General features: G+C 40.8%; 1 pseudogene; it reads right to left on the bottom strand.

Annotated features, from left to right (window-relative positions):
* Window positions 1-20836: 20836 nt before the first annotated feature.
* LOC121997555 lies at window positions 20837-21323 on the bottom strand (annotated as a pseudogene).
* Between the last annotated feature and the right edge of the window lie 486 nt (window positions 21324-21809).

Raw genomic sequence — 21809 nt, 5'->3', positions numbered from 1 at the left:
GATGCTGGGTTCTGATGTACTTTGTCCTTCGTAGCTTGCCATCAGTGCTATCCCCGCATATTCTTGAATCTCGGACTCAGATGATGAAGTGTTGTCCCAAGTGGCTTTTAGGTTCTTGTGTTTCTTGGGTGTCTTCATTTTGTCCTTCTTTAGTTCTGGGCAATCCTCTCTTAAGTGTCCTTCCTTTTGACATTGGTAGCAACACACTTTTCTTCTATTTCTAGGATTCTTTTTATTCTGTATTTCTTTAAATTTATTAGCTCTAAAAAACTTTTTAAAGTTTCTTACCATGTACGCTTCCTGATCATCCTCTGAGTCTGACTCGGGTTCATCCCTTTTGGTTGCGTTTAGCGCAATCATCTGGCTTGATTCCTTTGTTCCTGCACACCTGGTTTCATGCAATTCTAGAGTGGAGAACAGTTCTTCCAAACTACTTACCTCCAGGTCTTTCGAAATGTAGTAGGCGTCGACGATTGATGTCCATTCTGAAGTTCTGGGAAACGCGTTGAGTGCGTAGCGTATTGTTTCCCGATTTGTTACCGTTTCTCCGAGGTTCTCGAGACCAATAATCAGTTCTTTTTACCTTTGCGTGTAGACTGGCTACCTATTCACCTTTTTCCAGTCGGATGTTCATTAGCTTGTTCCGGAGGATGTCTCTTCAAGCGAGTTTCGCTTCGGACGTGCCTTCATGGAGTTCTAGGAATTTCTCCCAGAGTTCTTTGGCAGATGAATAGCTTCCGATGCAGTTGACCTCTTGAGGCGGCAACACGCTCAGCAGGTGGTATTCCGCACGGCTGTTCGCTACAGACTCATTTTGCTCCTTCTTTGTCCAATGACTCTCTTCTTTTTCTTCTCCATCTTGATTCATCGGAGCTACAAAACCATATTTCATAATAAACCAAATTTCGAAATCAGTTCTTAGGAATACCTCCATACGTCGCTTCCAGTCTGCGAAGTCCCCCTCGAATTTTGGTGGAACGATGCTGTTAGTGAGAGCCCTAGAGCCAATCATGTGATGATTACTTTTTGGACTCTTTGTATCATATTCTTGTACATATATTTCTGATATATAAATAAAGGCATTGTGATTATTATACTTGTGTGTATTTGTGCTATATAAATAAGTATAATAATGTCCTAGGGTAGTAGGTTCATATCTATATCAATCGATTAGTTAAATCGATAGTGAGATGATATAGAGAACACTACACTTAATTATTCCTAGTCAAGTATTAACATAGAAGGACAATGTTAATGCATTGAGACTAGCATGTAGGTCAACATGATGACTTGATCTCACAAGTCATGGATATGAGATATCAAGTTGACACATGGGTATACATTGGAGAATGTATACTGAATGACCCGCCATGAGAAAGTATCATGGATCGTTATATGAGTGTCATATACTTTCTCAAGTGACTATTAGTATGACTTTAGTCCTTAGACCTGAAGTCACCATGGTTCCCTACATAAGGAGTTATGTACTTTGGTTTCGTCAAACGTCACCCGTAACTGGGTGGACTATAAAGGCGATTATCGGGTATGTAACAAATTATGCGGAGGGATGTGAGTGATGTAGATGGGATCTATCCCTCCTATATTACAGGAGTGATATCATAGTCTTGATAGAGTGAGATCACTAAGTGCATGGCCATGCCCAAATAAGGCAATATGTGATATTGTGCTTATTTGATTATAGTGAGTCTACTTGAAGTTCAAGACACTTAGATTGATTGGAGGATGACACGGTCTATGCCTCATATAAGATCAATCTAGATATCAAGGATAGAAGGACAATGTCACATATTGTGAGAGTCACAATTATTAGTCATATTGGTGATGTTGGATCTCAACATTCTTGTAACTTGTGTAGCAATGATGTGTTGCTAGATACCTCTCATTGCTTATGTCCCTAATTGGATTTAGGGACATTGCCAACGTTGACAAGAACCTATAGGGTCACACACATAGAGCAATAGATGGAGACTAGTTCATATGATGAACCAAGAGGAAAGATGAAGTCAAGTTTGACTTGGCTAAATATGGAAAGTCTATAAAAGGCAAGTTTGACTTGACCTAAATCCACAAGTTTGACTTGACTATGAGTTAGACTCAAGTATGATCCAAATGTTGGATAAATCAATTAAGGGAGTTAATTTGGTCATGTTTGACTTTGGCCAAATTAGGAAGGTTGAAAGTCAATATTGACTTGACTTGGATGCCACCACATTTGATGAGGTGGCATGGGAGAACCAATGGGGATGCTACACATCACCATGCCACCTCATGCTTGCCACCTCATGGGAGGTTACCCATGAGTGGCCGGCCACATTAAGGGGGCAATTAAGAGCATTAATTGCCCACTTAATAACATTTATGTGGCCGGCCACATGATATGGTGGATTGATTGAATTTTTGAATTCAATTTTTGATTCTTCTTCTTCCTTGGTGCTCTCGGCAACTTCTCCCTCTCTTCCTCCTCTTCTTGGCCGAAAACCACATAGGTGCTAGCACACCTTGTTTCGGTCATCTTCTCCACCTAATTGCTTGTGTGGACACATATAGAGGGGCTCTACTTTGTGCCCTCTAGATCCAACTTCAACCTTAGTCGAGCGGGATAAGCGAAGGGCACGCATCAAAGGTAGTTTTTCTTTAAACTATAGATCTAGGAGTAGATCTAACATATTCGGGTATTAAGCATGATATAAATACGTGGAATTTTTCGAATCGGATTTTTCTTTGCACGAGATCCTTGGCTAGGGTGTTTCGGGGTTTCCGCGACGCGAAAAGCGGTTTTCGTGGCCCGAAAAATTCTAACAGTGGTATCAGAGCCATCGTGCGAAGCACGTATTTATTTATTTTTGTATTAGATACAAAAATTTAGATGCTTTTAAGTTTCTGTGATTTTTCTAAATTTTAGGAATTTTTGGGTATTTTTCTCGTAGAGGCGAAAGAACGAGTGCGAAGCACTTGTACACTTTTGTCACCGAGAAAAATTTCTCCGAAACGGCAAGTTTCACCCAAATAGATTTTGGGACAGCGGGTAAGGGCGCTGTATAATCGCAAGAGGACACTCGCGAAGGTTATTTCGCGAATAGGGGCGCTGCCCCTAACCCCGCAAGGGGCCTTGTCCCGCGATTACGCCCGAAACCCGCTTAGCGGGACCGCCGTGGAGAAGGGACTCAAAAATTCAGAAAAATCAGTAGAAAAATTTTAAATAAAAAAAAAAAAATACACAATTCTGAATTATGTACAGTATGTGTTGGTCATGGCCCAAGTCCCAGAATTTTTATGAAAAATTATGCGTGTAATTCATAATACGGCCTGCGTGCCGTCATGTGTTGTGTGTGCTGTATTGTGGATGCGACCTGCGTGTTGCCTTTTTCCATTATTTTATTTCTGTAAAAATTAGTTTTAAGACTCGAATGTAACTCGAGTATAAATTTTGTAATGTACAAAATTTGAAGATGACGAAATTCCGGAGAAGACGGACTCGCGGGAGCATGCCGGCAACACATGGGGATCGGAAGGAGGAGCTTGGAGAAGCTGCCACCTAGACCTTAGGATGACCATTGGATCTTCTCTTTGGCTAGAGAGGATCCTAGTAGGGCCATGACCAATCACATAATTTAAATGTATATATTTTATTTTTGCTTATGTGTATGTGATGCATGTTTGTGTAGAATAGAATATGCATGAGTGTATGTGATGCACATGTGATGTGGGAACCACATCTTGATGTGCACAATACACATTTAGGATTTAAATTAGATTTAATTTACGCCTAAATATGATGCACATCGTCGATTAGATTAGATCTAAATCGAAATCAACTCGTAAACGCCTACCGGGCCATGATACCCATCACTACCTCGATCATATGCGATTGTCGTATCTGCCAAAGCAGAGCAACGCATTTAATCTTGGTAGGATGCGGAGGGACAACCTTGGTCCCGCCTATCACGCTCGGGTTAGATTGAGCTCAATTAGATTGAGTAGCTAGCAAAGCTCAATTGGATCGAGTGAAGCTATAGGCGTATTCCAATAGTTGGAAAGGTAGGACAAGATCACGTTTATAAATAATCTTGGGCGATTTAGCCAAAGCTAACTCAAGATTATTTGTAAAAGTTAAATCTTGATCCTATAAACAAGAGTTGCATGGAGATGTAATTGGTAATTAGCTACCTACCGATCATACTAGGTCTTGGGCGATTCAGCCAAAGCTGACTCAAGATGTAGTATGATGTGGATCTTGTCCCACAAAATTCAGTGGGAGCATCATTTAATTAAAGGCCTAATTAGATGATAGAATATGATATTGATTCTCTGCATGTTTAATATGTTGTAGATTGCCATGTCACCAAACGCGAACACTCTCTCCCTACGATCTGTCCTTGAGAAGGACAAGCTCACAGGAGCTAACTTCCTGGACTGGTACAGGAACCTGAGGATAGTCCTCATGCAGGAACGTAAGCTGTATGTTCTGGAGCAAGCAGTTCCTGAAGCACCACCAGCCTCTGCCGCCCGTAGCATTAAGGATGCTCATCAGAAGCATCAAGACGATGCGTTAGACGTGTCGTGCCTAATGCTATGCTGCATGTCCTCTGAGCTTCAGAAGCAACACGAGAACATGAATGCCTTTGATATGATTGGCCATCTTAAGCAATTATATCAAGGGCAAGCCAGGCATGAGAGGTTTGAAGTGACTCAGGCCCTCTTTTCATGTAAGATGAAAGAGGGAACCCCTGTAGGAACTCACGTACTCAAGATGATTGGGTACGTCGAGAACCTAGAGAGGTTGGGGTTCCCATTGGGCCAAGAGCTGGCCACTGACTTGATCCTGCAATCGTTGCCGGCAAGTTACCGTCAATTCGTCATGAACTATAACATGAACGAATTAGACAAACCACTGCCCGAGATGCTCAACATGTTGAGAACTGCTGAGCCCAATCTCACCACTACCAAGACCAGTACCGTCCTGATGGTACAAAAGGGCAAGGGTAAGGGCAAGTGGAAGCCCAAGGGTAAGGGTAAGACCCAGACCAAGGGCAAAGCCAGCTCTTCAGCACTCAAACCCAAGGGCGGGGTGCAAAAGGATGCTACCTGCTTCCACTGTGGTCAGACAGGGCACTGGAAGAGGAACTGCAAGATCTACCTGGAGGATCTTAAGAAGAAAAGAAGCGAGGCTTCTACTTCAGGTATAAATGTTATAGAAGTCAACCTTTCTATTTCTACATCATGGGTATTAGATACTGGATGTGCATCTCACATTTGTACTAATGTGCAGGCGCTGAGAAGTAGCAGGGCATTGGCAAAGGGCGAGGTGGACCTACGAGTAGGCAATGGAGCAAGGGTTGCTGCTGTTGCTGTAGGAACATATTTTCTATCTCTGCCCGCTGGGCTTGTATTGGAACTAGATAATTGTTGTTATGTCCCTGCACTAACAAAGAATATTATTTCAGTTTCCTGTTTAGATAATAAAGATTTTTCATTCATAATAAAGGACAAATGTTGTTTGTTTATTTGAAAGATATGTTCTATTGTAGTGCACATCTGATGAATGGCCTCTATATTCTAGATTTAGAGAGCCCTGGATCTATAACGTGAGTACCAAGAGGTTGAGATCAAATGAGTTGAACCCAACCTATCTCTGGCATTGCCGCCTAGGCCACATAAACGAGAGTCGCTTGTCCCAGCTCCATAAGGATGGTTTGCTGGACTCATTTGATTTTGAATCATATGAGACATGTGAGTCATGCCTTCTAGGCAAGATGACTAAGACTCCCTTTAGTGGACATAGCGAGAGAGCGACAGACTTGCTAGGACTCATACATAGTGATGTATGTGGCCCTTTCAATATCGCTGCTCGGGGTGGTTATAGGTACTTCATTACATTTACTGATGACTTCAGTAGATATGGTTATGTGTATCTGATAACACATAAATCACAATCTTTTGAAAAGTTCAAAGAATTCAAGAATGAAGTAAAAAATCAGCTAGGCAAGAGTATTAAGATACTTTGATCTGATCGAGGTGGAGAATACCTTAGCCATGAGTTTCATAACTATCTAGCTGAGTGTGAGATTCTATCCCAGCTCACTCCTCCTGGGACACCACAGTAGAATGGTGTATTCGAAAGGAGGAATCGTACCCTATTAGATATGGTACGGTCTATGATGAGTCACACAGATCTTCCTATATCTTTTTTGGGGATATGCTCTAGACACAGCAGCCTTCACACTTAACCGTGTTCCATCCAAGGCTGTGATAAAGACACTATATAGGATATGGACTGAGAGAGATGCCCAGGTGTCTTTTATGAGGATTTAGGGTTGTGAGGTTTACGTTCGACGTCAAGTCTCAGACAAATTGGGACCCAAATCCGATAAGTGTTATTTTATAGGATATCCCAAGGAAACGAAGGGATATTACTTCTACATTCCCAGTCAACACAAAGTGTTTGTGGCTAAAACTGGGGTATTTCTAGAAAGGGACTTTGTTTCAAGAAAAACTAGTGGGAGTACGTTCGATCTTGAAGAAGTTCAAGATATGGACCATAGCACTGAAGCCTTGATGGATACTGAACAGGAACCACAAAGAGTTGTGGATGATGAGATTGTTGCACAAGAAGTTGTGGAACAACAACCTGCTCATGTAGACCTACCTCTTCGCAGGTCCGATAGGGTACGTCGTCAGCCTGAGAGATACTCATTTCTCTTGCCTGACCAGATGACGTTATGCTCATTGAGAATGAGCCTACCACCCATCGAAGCCGTGATGAGCCCAGATTCGAGTCATGGCTAGAAGCCATGAGATCCGAAATGGATTCCATGTACACCAACCAAGTTTGGACCTTGGTTGATCCACCTGAAGGGGTCAAACCCATTGGGTGTAAGTGGGTCTTTAAGAGAAAGACTAACATGGACGGACTTACTCATACCTATAAAGGTAGACTGGTAGCTAAAGGTTTCAAGCAGATTCATGGTATTGACTATGATGAAACCTTCTCTCCAGTAGCGATGTTTAAGTCCATTCGGATTATGCTTGCTATTGCAGCCTACCATGATTATGAGATCTGGCAGATGGATGTCAAGACAGCGTTTCTGAATGGAAACCTCCTCGAGGATGTGTACATGACACAGCCTGAGGGTTTTGTAGATCCACAGCATACTAGCAGAGTATGCAAGCTGCATAGGGCCATTTATGGTCTGAAGCAAGCTTCTCGGAGCTGGAATCTTCGATTCGATGATGCAATCAAACAGTTTGGTTTCATCAAGAACGAAGATGAACCCTGTGTCTACAAGAGGGTTAGTGGGAGCACAGTTGTCTTCCTCGTATTGTATGTGGATGACATACTTCTCATTGGGAACGACATTTCCTCGCTACAGTCTGTGAAGACTTGGCTAGGGAATTGTTTCTCAATGAAGGACTTAAGTGAAGCATCCGCATTCTAGGCATTAAGATCTATAGAGATAGATCTAAGAGATTGCTTGGCCTAAGTCGAATACATACATTGACAAGGTACTACTTCGGTTTGCCATGCAGAATTCCAAGAAGGGAAATCTGCCGATGTCACATGGTGTGAGTCTTTCGAAGACTCAAAGTCCCTCTTCTAGAGAGGAGAGGGACCGCATGGATAAGATCCCTATGCCTCGGCCATAGGATCTATCATGTACGCCATGTTATGTACTCGTCTCGATGTCTCGTATGCTTTGAGATACCAGTCAGATCCAGGTGAGCATCATCGATTGCGGTCAAGAATATCCTTAAGTACTTGAGAATGACTAAGGATTATTTCTTGATATTTGAGGTGATGAGCATCTAGTTGTAAAGGGTTACACCGATGCTAGCTTCCAAACCCACTGTGATGATTACAGATCGCGATCGTGGTTCGTGTTCGCTTGAATGGTGGAGCCGTGAGTGGAAGAGTTCAAGGTGACACGATTGCAGATTCTACAACGGAGGTCGAGTATATTGTCGCATCGAGGCAGCAAAGGAGGCGCTTGATCCGCAAGTTCATTTCGAGCTTGGGGTGGTTCCTAGCATATCCGATCCCGTAGAGCTCTACTGCGACAACAATGGAGCTATTGCGCAGGCTAAGGAACCTCACACCAGCGGACAAAGCATATACTACGGCGCCCATCTCATTCGAGATCATCGATCGAGGAGATGTGAAGATTTTGAGTACCCACAGAGGCTAACGTCGCGATCCCTTGACCAAGGCTTTCGCACGACTAAGCATGATGGTCACACTAGGTCATTGGGTATTAGATACTAATGATTGGCACTAGTGCTAGTGGGAGATTGTTAGTGAGAGCCCTAGAGCCAATCATGTGATGGTTACTTTTTGGACTCTTTGTATCATATTCTTGTACATATATTTCTGATATATAAATAAAGGCATTGTGATTATTATACTTGTGTGTATTTGTGCTATATAAATAAGTATAATAATGTCCTAGGGTAGTAGGTTCATATCTATATCAATCGATTAGTTAAATCGATAGTGAGATGATATAGAGAACACTACACTTAATTATTCCTAGTCAAGTATTAACATAGAAGGACAATGTTAATGCATTGAGACTAGCATGTAGGTCAACATGATGACTTGATCTCACAAGTCATGGATATGAGATATCAAGTTGACACATGGGTATACATTGGAGAATGTATACTGAATGACCCGCCATGAGAAAGTATCATGGATCGTTATATGAGTGTCATATACTTTCTCAAGTGACTATTAGTATGACTTTAGTCCTTAGACCTGAAGTCACCATGGTTCCCTACATAAGGAGTTATGTACTTTGTTTCACAAACGTCACCCAACTGGGTGGACTATAAAGGCGATTATCGGGTATGTAACAAATTATGCGGAGGGATGTGAGTGATGTAGATGGGATCTATCCTCCTATATTACAGGAGTGATATCATAGTCTTGATAGAGTGAGATCACTAAGTGCATGGCCATGCCCAAATAAGGCAATATGTGATATTGTGCTTATTTGATTATAGTGAGTCTACTTGAGTTCAAGACACTTAGATTGATTGGAGGATGACACGGTCTATGCCTCATATAAGATCAATCTAGATATCAAGGATAGAAGGACAATGTCACATATTGTGAGAGTCACAATTATTAGTCATATTGGTGATGTTGGATCTCAACATTCTTGTAACTTGGGTAGCAATGATGTGTTGCTAGATACCTCTCATTGCTTATGTCCCTAATTGGATTTAGGGACATTGCCAACGTTGACAAGAACCTATAGGGTCACACACATAGAGCAATAGATGGAGACTAGTTCATATGATGAACCAAGAGGAAAGATGAAGTCAAGTTTGACTTGGCTAAATATGGAAAGTCTATAAAAGGCAAGTTTGACTTGACCTAAATCCACAAGTTTGACTTGACTATGAGTTAGACTCAAGTATGATCCAAATGTTGGATAAATCAATTAAGGGAGTTAATTTGGTCATGTTTGACTTTGGCCAAATTAGGAAGGTTGAAAGTCAATATTGACTTGACTTGGATGCCACCACATTTGATGAGGTGGCATGGGAGAACCAATGGGGATGCTACACATCACCATGCCACCTCATGCTTGCCACCTCATGGGAGGTTACCCATGAGTGGCCGGCCACATTAAGGGGGCAATTAAGAGCATTAATTGCCCACTTAATAACATTTATGTGGCCGGCCACATGATATGGTGGATTGATTGAATTTTTGAATTCAATTTTTTGATTCTTCTTCTTCCTTGGTGCTCTCGGCAACTTCTCCCTCTCTTCCTCCTCTTCTTGGCCGAAAACCACATAGGTGCTAGCACACCTTGTTTCGGTCATCTTCTCCACCTAATTGCTTGTGTGGACACATATAGAGGGGCTCTACTTTGTGCCCTCTAGATCCAACTTCAACCTTAGTCGAGCGGGATAAGCGAAGGGCACGCATCAAAGGTAGTTTTTCTTTAAACTATAGATCTAGGAGTAGATCTAACATATTCGGGTATTAAGCATGATATAAATACGTGGAATTTTTCGAATCGGATTTTTCTTTGCACGAGATCCTTGGCTAGGGTGTTTCGGGGTTTCCGCGACGTGAAAAGCGGTTTTCGTGGCCCGAAAAATTCTAACAGATGCTTGGTCCGGCCATCTTGTTGCTTCGATCGGCGATTAGTCCTCCTGACGCGCCTTACTCTGATACCACTTGTAGGTCCCTTTGGAGGCCGGCAAGAGGGGAGGGGTGAATTGCCCTACAAAAATTAAACCAAAACCCCTTCTCGGATATTCAACTAATTTAAAAGACACTTGTAATAATAAAATTGAGAGACTAAAAGAAAAGAGTAGACACAAGAGATTTACTTGGTTTGCAATCAGGGGATTGCTAATCCAAGGAAAGTAAGCGCACTATCTGTTTATCTCCTTCGGGCGGAGTAGCCTCTTTACAGCGTTGACATGACAAATAAAAGAAACAGAATTGAAAGCACAGAGAAAACTGATTACAAGTGAGTTGAATGATCTATGCAAACCAGTGCTATATTTATAGCACTGGTCAGGGCGCCCCGAAGGGGTTCCGAGTGCCCTGAGGGGATAAAACTTTATCCCCCAACGTTCAGATCGAGTTTGACTCGATCTGGTCAACAACTTCGGTCTGAGCGCCCCGGAGGGTTCCGGGCGCCCCGGACCCCAAAATTCAACTCTAGTTGACTTTTTTCGTCTGGTCGCTTTGCTTCGGTTCAGCTCGTCTCGGTCCGGGTCTTCAACTCCGGCTCCGCTAGCTTGGGTGATCTCGGCCATCCGGAATAGGGCTCACCCGAACCCAAGTTCCGGCCTTCTCCTCGAGCAGCCTTCCTTCTCGGTTTCTCGTCCCTCGAACGCCGCACATGTTCTTCTCGTCCACCGTTGTACTCTTCCGCGGTCACCTTGTCCGTCGGACGCACCGAGCCCGCCGGCTCTCTCCCATGCCGTCCTTCTCGCTAGCCTCGTCTTCCGCTCGACTTCCTGTGTTCCTAAGCTCCTGCACACTTAGACACAAGGGTTAAACAAACGCAGGACCTAACTTAGCTTGTTTGATCACATCAAAACACCTTGGGGTTCCAACAAGAATTATCAGAGTCATGAGTCTCTAGCTCCACATGAATAACATCTTTCTCCATGTTGCTTTGTGGTATTTCCTTTCCTTCTTCCTGAGTACGCTGTAACATAGCTTTCTCGTCAAACACCACATTTTTGCTGATTACCACCTTGTTTACCTTAGGATCCCAAACCTTGAAGCCTTTAACTCCTTTCTGATATCCCAGAAATATGCACTGCTTTGACTTTGCATCCAACTTTGATAAACTCACTAGATATGTGCATATAGGCTGGACATCCAAAAACTCGAAGATGAGAGCAATCTACTTGATTCTCTGTTCACACTTCCTCTAATACTTTACCTTCTAGTGTTGCCTTTGGTGATCTATTAATGAGATAGCATGTCATGTTAATTGCTTCCTCCCAGAAATTCTTTGCAAGTCCTGCATTCATCCTGAGACATCTTGCCTTCTCAATGATTGTCCTGTTCAACCTTTCTGCCACCCCGTTCTGCTAAGGTGTCCTACGAATCGAGAAATGCCTCATTATCCCATGTTGCTCACAAAATTCCTGAAACTTTGAATCTGTGTACTCAGTCCCATTGTCTGATCTAAGACATTTGATCTTCCTTCTGGTCTGGTTCTCCACTTCAGTTTTCCACAATTTAAACTTTGTAAAAATTTCCAACTTGTGACGCATAAAGTATGCCCAGACCTTTCGTGAGAATTTATTAGTAAAACTCACAAAATATAAGTGTCCTCCACGTGATGCTACACTGGCTGGTCCCCAGAGATCCGTATGTACGTAGTCTAGAATCCTCTCCATCTTGTTTGTTGTCGTCTTGAATTGCACTTTGCTCTGTTTCCCAAGAATACAAAATTTACAGAATTCAAGCTTGCACGTTGTGACACCCTTCAACAAATCTCTCTTGTGAAGTTCTAGCATCCAACATTCACCCATATTCCCTAGCCGTATATGCCACAAGACAGTACTGTCTGATTCAGACTCCACCGAGGTGGCTCCATCTATGACTATAGTCCCTATCAACTTGTAGATATTTCTTGTTACCTTTTGTCCTTTCATTACTGTTAGAGCTTTCTTGCTGACCTTCATCACCCCACTCATTGATTTGTAATTGAAACCAATACCATCCAATGTACCTAGTGAGATCAAGTTCTTCCTTAGTTCTAGTATATATCTAACATCACATAGGGTTCTGATCACACCATCAAACATCTTGATTCTGACATTCCCTATGCCGATAACTTTGCATGACCCATCATTTCCCATCAACACTGAACCAGAATCCATTACCCTATAGGTGTCAAACCAATCCTTGTTTGGAGTCATGTGATATAAACATGCAGAGTCTAAAATCCATGCATCCGTCGGCTACTCCGAACTCGACATAACTGATAGCATATCTCCATCACCGCTCTCTGAATTTTCCTCTACAACTATGTTTGCAGACTTTGTCAAACTACCTTTGTTCTTTACAACATGTTTCTTTATCTTTGGAAAATCTCTCTTGATATGACCTTTGCCTCCACATTTATAGCACGTGATCACTTTCTTCCTTCTCGACTTAGAACGAGCCTTGTTGTTGTTGTCATATCCATGTCGAGATTTGCTCCTACCACGTTCTTGGTTGCTATTTACCACAAGTCATTCTCCTTGAGAAATTTTATTGCTTGTTTTCTTCCTTAATTTGGTGAAAACCTAGCAGCACACCTGTGATCTCCTCCAATTTGAGAGTTTCTTTATCCCACATCAAAGTAGTAACCAAATTCTCGTACATAGGAGATAAAGGTAGAGAATTCAACAACATCAGCGCCTTGCCTTCGTCTTCGATCTTCACATCAACCCGCTTCAGATCACGTACAATCTGGTTGAATATGTTGATGTGTTGGCTCAGATTGATTCCTTCTGTCATCTTCAGCTCGAATAATTTCTACTTGAGATATAGCTTGTTTGTCAATGACTTTGACATGTACCGATTTTCCAACTTTTTCCAAACTGTCACCGGTGACTCTTCGTCCATGACATGGTACATCACGTCATCCGTAAGACAAAGCCTGATTGTTGCTACTGCCTTCACCTGTAGTTCTTCCTAATCTGATCTCTCTATGCTTTCCGATTTTCTTTCTCCTAGCACCTTGACCATGCCTTGTTGCACCAACAAGTTCTTGACCCTTCTCTGCCGTAATCCAAAGTTTCTGGTTCCATCAAACTTCACCATATCAAACTTCGCAGAAGTCTCCCACTACATGTTAAAGAAATCCATCAAAATCTGTAGCTCTGATACCAATTGTTGCGCAAAGAAGGGGGCAACAACACCTCTCAACCTCTAACGCATGGAAGAAGAGGAAGAGAGAAAAGAGATCGCGCGAAGCAACAAGACAAAGATGCACAAAAGGAGAGCAAATACGAGGAAGGAGAAGAAGAGTTATCGTGGTTCGACGATGTGCCTACTCCACAAAATGACCGATGCTTTATTAGAATTATCTCTACATATGTGAATCACATTACATGATTTTTATAATTGTTGTTATACAATAGGTTTATAATGATCCCTATAAATAATGCATAAACCCCAAACCCGGTAAAATCATAACAGAATTTTGTTATGAAAAATTACAATAAAATTCTGTTATAAAAAAGCGTAACATAATTCTGTTATATAAAATCGTAACAGAATTTTATTACGAAAAATCTTAATAGGTTTTTCTTCCATAACATCCATCGCATTGACCTCATCCAAATATGAGCCACCCATCAACAATCTCTACCTTGGAGAATATTCACCCCTTCGAGGAATACGAGTATCTGAATAAAGCTTCATACGGATCTCTGGGTCTGGGCTTCCTTCCTCTAGCATTTAGAGATATAGATTAAGTTCAATTAATGCTTGAACTTATCTATGGTCATTGCTTTGTCAACATGTATGCAGCATTGTCTATAGTGTGAATCTTCTCAAGTTGAATTTCTCCGGAAGCAATCAACTCTATGATCTTGTGAAACTTCACATCAATGTGCTTAGTTCTCACATGATAAACCTGGTTCTTCTCTAAATAGATAGCACTCTGACTATCTCATAACAATTTAACTCCACATTGCCGAACACCGAGTTCTCTGACCGACCCTATAAGTCATAAAGTTTCCTTCGCTGCTTTAACTGCTGCCATGTACTCGGAGTCCATAGTAGACAATGCAATAATAGATTGTATCGTAGATTTCCAACAAATAGATCCTCCTACCACAGTGAACATGTATCCTGTAGTAGACCTCTTGTTATCTAAATCTCCTGCATAGTCTGCATTTACGTACCCGGTAACTAAAGGATCTTCCGGTTGTCTACTGAGCATGATGTCATAATAAGTTGTATTTCTTAAGTATATGAAAATCTATTTCACTGCATCCCAATGTGTTCGACAGGATTTGACAGAAACTTGCTTATCATACTAACTGCTTATGCCAAATCTGATCTCGTACAAACCATGGCATACATCAGACAACCAACTGCACTAGCATAAGGAACTTTTGATATCTCTTGGATCTCGTCATCCATCTTTGGACACTGTGTACTGGATAACTTGAAGTGATGTACCAGGGGTGTGCTCACCGACTTTGCATTCTTCATATTGAACCTATCCAGCACCTTCTCCACATAGCTACGTTGAGACAACCATAATCTCCCTGCAGCTCTATCCCTGTGAATCTCCATCCCAAGAATCTTCTTGGCCTCTCCCAAATGTTTCATGTCAAATTCCTTGCTCAGTAGTCTTTTCAATTTATTAACTTCCTTCATTTTCTTCGCAACAATGAGCATGTCATCTACGTATAGTAGTAAAAAAAACCAGTGATTCATCTTCAAGGCTCTTCACATATATGCAGCAATCATACTCATATCTCCTATATCCATTTTGAATCATGTATGAATCAAAATGTTTGTACCATTACCTAGGAGATTAATTCAATCCATAGAGCGATTTCTTCAACTTGCAAACCAACCACTCTTATCTAGGCTGACTAAATCTCTCGGGTTGTGACATAAAAATCTACTCCTCCAAATTTTCATAAAGAAATATCATCTTCACATCCATTTGTTCCAGCTGCAAATTGTGATGTGTCACCAAAGCCAACACCTCTCTAATTGACGTATGTCTTACCACCGGAGAGAAAATTTCATCATAGTCAATCCCCTTTCTCTGTGAATATCCCTTTGCTACCAACCAAGCCTTAAACTTTACTTCTTCTCCCTCTGGCATTACTTCTTTCTTCTTGAATATCCACTTGCACCCTATAGCTTTCTCTCCTTTAGGAAGTTCCACTAGATCCCATGTTTGGTTCTTATGCAATGACTCCATCTCCTCTGCCATAGCACCCGTCACGTCAGCAATCAGGGAATATAACCCAGAATCAGAAAACCTTGGAAAGCTTAGGGTTTTCATGATTTCGGGGTTATCAATCTTTTTCTTCCAAAATTGCCCTCCGACTACTCCACCCTTCTTCACGCTTGACGATCACGCGGATTTCTCGCCCGAGGCCGACCTCCCGCCGCCCTCTCTGGTGTCCCCCATCGGCGCCAGGAGCTGGGGCCAGAAGGGATCGCTCTCGCCTTTCCCTTCCTATTCATCCCCTTCCCGCTTCCTTCCAACCCGAGCGGCGGAGGCGAATGGTTCTGGTCCTTCCGACCGGCGTGGGAAGAGCCCTGAAGGCTCGAGTTGGGTGATTTCACCTGCCAAAAATGGTGGGGAACGAGATCCGGACCGCGGCTCGCCTGTAGATGGGATGGTTGAGCCGAGAGCGTTGATTGTGCTTCTGCCGCTGCCGAGTACGGATTTACCGAGGCCTGAGCTGCAAGGACCTGTTGTTGGTTGGTCCTAGGAAGATCATACCGACTCCACTGTACAAAAATTTTGTACAAGTGTCGAACCTATCCTAAACAACCTATTGTGTTCTTTAGAAATTAAATTAGGAATTGCAAACGGAACTTAACATTATTGATTCCAAATTTAACTTATCTGTTCTTAATGGTTTAGACTTAGATCACAAGTGGAACTTAACACTATTGATCCAAGTCCAACCTATGTTACAAAGTTAATTAAATATTTATTTCTAAAATCGGTTCCCAAGTCAAACATGGCGAGGCACTATGCCTTCTTGGGTATGAGATCATCCACCACTGTCTCGACAAAGCCTTTAATAGAAATTCAATATTTAATTTCCTAAAATAACATTAGGTTTAATCAAAAAGAACAATCGAATCATAAATTCGAAAAACAAAACAAAAACACAAATTCAAAACAAATTCGAAACTCTAGAATCATATGTCTCTTGTGTTTGGTATTTCAAAAAATAACTATACAAAGAAAACTAGTATGATGCGGAAAACAATTACTAGTTATACCTTTCTTTATAAGCAAATAACCTCTTGATCTTCTACCGTATTCCTCTTCTAATCTCGAACATTGTGTGGACAACAATCTTCCGAGATGAGAACCACCCAAGCCCTTCTTCTCCAAGTAAGATTCGGCCACCACAATAACTCCATGAAAAGTAAGGTCCGGCCACCACCACCAAGCTCCAAGGGATGCTAAAAACAAAACCTCCTTTCTCTCCTTCTTCTCCTAGCTCGAACCGGCCATCAACAAGAGCTCCAAGAGAAGATGAAACCGACCACTAAAGAAGAAGAAAAGAGGAGAGGGAAAACCTCTAGGGCCGACCACACCAAGGAAGAAAAGAGAGGAAGAAAAAGAATAGAGTAGTTCACTTTTGAAGGCACCTCTACCCTCTCTTTTATAATCCTTGTCCTTGGCAAATAAGGAAATTTTAAATAAAAACTTCTTTATTACTTTGCCATGAAAAGGAAAATTTAATTTAAAATTAAAATCCTTTTCTCAATTGTAATGGTCGACCACCTCTAATTCTCCATCAAGGAAAGTTTTTATTCACAAGAATTAAAACTTCCTAATTTATTTCCGGAAATTTATAAAATTTCTCCAATAATTTTTCCCTTCATGGTGGATTATAAAACGGTAATTTTATAAATTAAAATCTTTTTTTAAACATGTGGATAATTTCTAAAAAGGAAAGTTATCTTTAAAATTAAAATCTTCTTTCAATCTATAAATAAGGAAAGATATCAAATCTTTTCTTAATCTTTGGTAGAAACTTATAAAAGAAATATTTAATTTTAAACTCTCTTTTAAATCATGAATATGGTTAAAAAAGGAAAGTTTTCTCAAAATTAAAATCTACCTTTCAATCTATAAATAAGGAAAGATTTCAAATCTTTTCTTAATCTTTTGTAGAAAGCTATAAAAGAAAAGGTTTAAATTTTAAACTCTCTCTTAAAACTATGATATCCACATAAGAAATCATTTTAATAAAAATTCCTTTTTATTTTCTATGTGGCCGGCCACACCTAGCTTGGACTCCAAGCTAGGGCCGACCACTAATCTTGGCTCCATCCTTGGGTCTTGGCCGACCCTAGCTTGGGTTCCAAGCTAGCTTGGCGGGCCCCCTTGAGTTGGGTAAGAAGTGGGTATGTGGTGAATATAAATCTCTATATACGAGAGGCTACGATAGAGACTGAGAGGAGGAATTGGTTTTGGTCTCCCGATGAAATTAAGCTTCATGTGTTCGCCCCGAACACACAACTTAACTTCATCAATAATAATTCATACCACTAAAGAATTATTATTGAACTACCGCACCAATCCCAAATTACATTTTGGGCTCCTTTTTATTATGAGTCTGTTAGTCTCCCTGTGTTTAAGATGTCAAATGTCCACTAATTAAATGAGTTACTGACAACTCACTTAATTAATATCTTAGTCCAAGAGTAGTACCACTCAACCTCATCGTCATGTCGGACTAAGTCCACCTGCAGGGTTTAACATGACAATCCTTATGAGCTCTTCTTGGGGACATTATCAACCTAGATTACTAGGACATAGTTTCCTTCTATAATCAACAACACACACTCTAAGTAATATCATTTCCTAACTTATCAGGCTTATTGATTTATCGAGCTAAATCTCATCCATTGATAAGTCAAAGAAATAAATACTAAATATATGTGTTTGTTATTATATTAGGATTAAAAGTACACACTTGCATAATAACTAAGGTCTAGTTCTTTTATCAAGTTAGTATAAAAAGAACTTACCTAAAATGGTCATACTTAATACACTTAAAGTGTGCTAGTGAAATTTATTAGTCAAGATAAACTAATACCTAATTACACTACGACTATTCCAATGGTTTGTTCCTTTCCATCTTAGTCGTGAGCAACTATTTATATTTATAAAGAACTGATAACATAATCTTCTATGTGTGACACCACACACCATGTTATCTACAATATAAATTAATTGAACAACCACACTTAACAAATAAATGTAGGTATTTGACCATTGTGATTCTTTATTTCTAAATAAATGTTTATACAAAAGCTAGGCTTTTAGTATACACTCTAACACCTGTGGTGCTGAATGGTGGCCTGGAGGCGGACACCATCCTGCCATGGCTATGTATCAGAAACACCTTCCCCCTTTGTAGATTTGAATTACAACGGATGATCTTGAATATGAGAAGCGGAAAGCCAGGACGGCAAATGGTGTCACCTCCCTTAATGAACCACAGGTCATGTATAATTTTGAAATGATACCTGAAACTTCGATCCTGCAAGGCCAAAGGTTCTGCTCTAAGATGCACACAAGATTGTGGTGCGCTTTTCTTCTGATGTTGTCGTGTGGACAACAGTGTGCTTCATGAAGTGTTGAACAACGAAATTGCTAATATGTTCGTGAATTTCCCATTGATTTGTAGTTGCACGCAGATATTTATTTATTATATATATTATCAACTTAATAATTAATATCATTTTAATAATAATTGTTGATAATTTAATTTATTCTAAAAAATTAATCATGTAATTTAAAAGGGTAATATAGTAAATATCAAATTAGATTATAGGATTACCTAAGTTGAACCAAACAAGATTAGGATTATGTTTTATTCCCCATAACCTTGGTTATGTGATTACCAAGTAATCATATAACCAAGGTTACGATAACTTGAACCAAACACACCTTTAGAGCTTTAATTTCTTGCTGACCTTCATCACCCCACTCATTGATTTGTAATTGAAACCAATACCATCCAGTGTACCTAGTGAGATCAAGTTCTTCCTTAGTTCTAGTATATATCTGACATCACATAGGGTTCTGATCACACCATCGAACATCTTGATTCTAGCATTCCCTATGCCGATAACTTTGCATGACCCATCATTTCCCATCAACACTGAACCAGAATTCATTGCCCTATAGGTGTCAAACCAATCCTTGTTTGGAGTCATGTGATATAAACATGCAGAGTCTAAAATCCATGCATCCGTCGGCTACTCCGAACTCGACATAACTGATAGCATATCTCCATCACCGCTCTCTGAATTTTCCTCTTCAACTATGTTTGCAGACTTTGTCAAACTACCTTTGTTCTTTGCAACATGTTTCTTTATCTTTGGACAATCTCTCTTGATATGACCTTTGCCTCCACATTTATAGCACGTGATCACCTTCTTCCTTCTCAACTTAGAACGAGCCTTGTTGTTGTTGTCATATCCATGTCGAGATTTGCTCTTACCACGTTCTTGGTTGTTATTTACCACAAGTCCTTCTCCTTAAGAAATTTTATTGCTTGTTTTCTTCCTTGGGTAAAAACCTAGCAACGCACCTGTGATCTCCTCCAATTTGAGAGTTTCTTTATCACATATCAAAGTAGTAACCAAATTCTCGTACGTAGAAGATGAAGGTAGAGAATTCAACAACATCAGCGCCTTGTCTTCGTCTTCGATCTTCACATCAACCCGCTTCAGATCACTTACAATCTGGTTGAATACGTTGATGTGTTGGCTCAGATCGGTTCCTTCTATCATCTTCAGCTCGAATAATTTCTACTTGAGATACAGCTTGTTTGTCAATGACTTTGACATGTACCGGTTTTCCAACTTGTGCTAAACTATCACCGGTGACTCCTCGTCCATGACATGGTACATCACATCATTCGTAAGACAAAGTCTGATTATTGCTACTGCCTTCACCTGTAGTTCTTCTCAATCTGATCTCTTTATGCTTTCTAATTTTTTTTTCTCCTAGCACCTTTACCATGCCTTGTTGCACCAACAAGTCCTTGACCCTTCTATGCCATAATCCAAAGTTTCTGGTTCCGTCAAACTTCACCATATCAAACTTCGCAGAAGTCGCCCACGACATGTTGAAGAAATCCGCCAAAACCTGTAGCTCTGATACCAATTGTTGCGTAAAGAAGGGGGCAACAACACTTCTCAACCTCTAACGCGTGGAAGAAGAGGAAGAGAGAAAAGAGATCGTGTGAAGCAACAAGACAAAGATGCACGAGTTATCGTGGTTCGGCGACGTGCCTACTCCATAAAACGGCCGAAGGTTTATTAGAATTCTCTCTACACATGAGAATCATATTACATGATTTTTATGATTGTTGTTGTACAATAGGTTTACAATGATCCATATAAATAATACATAAATCCAAACACGGTAAAATCATAACAGAATTTTGTTATAAAAAATCGCAACAGAATTTTGTTATGAAAAATCGTAACAGAATTCTGTTATATATAATCGTAATAGAATTTTATTACGAAAAATTTTAACAGATTTTTCTTCCATAACATCCATTGCATTGACTTCATCCAAATATGAGTCATCCGTCAACAGTTCTCCTGACAAACAATCACGTAGTGCGCCAACCCCGCGTTCTGCTGCACCGCCACCTCCTACGGCTCGATGGTGGTGGGTCCGATCTTGAGCACCGCCTGCCACTTGGCAAATCGGGCACCAGCTGCGTACTTAGTACTTGGCGCAGACGGCGACGAAGCCGTCGAGGCCCTGCATGATGGTCTCGCCGGCGGTGCCAACCAGCTCCACGATGCCCTCGTCGACCTTGATTCCAGGGATGACACAAGAGCCATTGAGGAGGTCCACGAAGGGCTGGCCATCGAGGGTGGACTGGAACAGGGTCTCCTCGACGAGGAAGATGCCGGAGAGGAAAGGGAGGGCGTCGGCGGTGCTGAAGAGGAGCTGGCGGAGGGCCTGGCAGTTGGTCTCGGTGTTCTCAACGTTGATGCTGGAGAGTCATTTGCCGATGGTCCCGGTGCTGTCGGCAGCGGCAAGAATTCCTTTCCCCGGCGTCGCCATGTACTTGGCCTTCTTTTATCAGTTCCTCTGCGCGTGTTTCTCATGCTTCAGATTAATAATTAATTTTACAAAAAAAATCATCATAATTTCAAATCTTTGCGTTTACTCCCGACTATTTAGGAAATTACATGTGTACCCCCTATATTTTCAGTTCAATTAATTAGACAGATGGTTATATGTCAAATACTTTACTGAGCTATCCCAACTCCAAGAATAAGAGAAACTTAAACCACAATTTTAAAATTAAAATTATAAAAATTGGGCAAATAAATAAAATAAATCAGCGGTATATTTCCCAACAAAGGCAGACATGGTGTTTTGCCGATCAGGATTATATTATAAGATTAATTATTTTACTTAGTACAGTTTTACATATACAATGTAATATAATTTAGATAATAAAAGATAATAAATTTTTATAATCTAGATTACAAGATTAATACTATATAATATGATTATATTAAAATCTTAAGATTTAATATGTTA

The sequence above is a fragment of the Zingiber officinale genome, chromosome 1A, assembly GCF_018446385.1.
Source record: "Zingiber officinale cultivar Zhangliang chromosome 1A, Zo_v1.1, whole genome shotgun sequence".
In the NCBI taxonomy this organism is placed as follows: Eukaryota; Viridiplantae; Streptophyta; class Magnoliopsida; order Zingiberales; family Zingiberaceae; genus Zingiber; species Zingiber officinale.
Note: the sequence above shows the minus strand (reverse complement) of the source record. Positions and strands in the feature narration are given on the sequence as shown.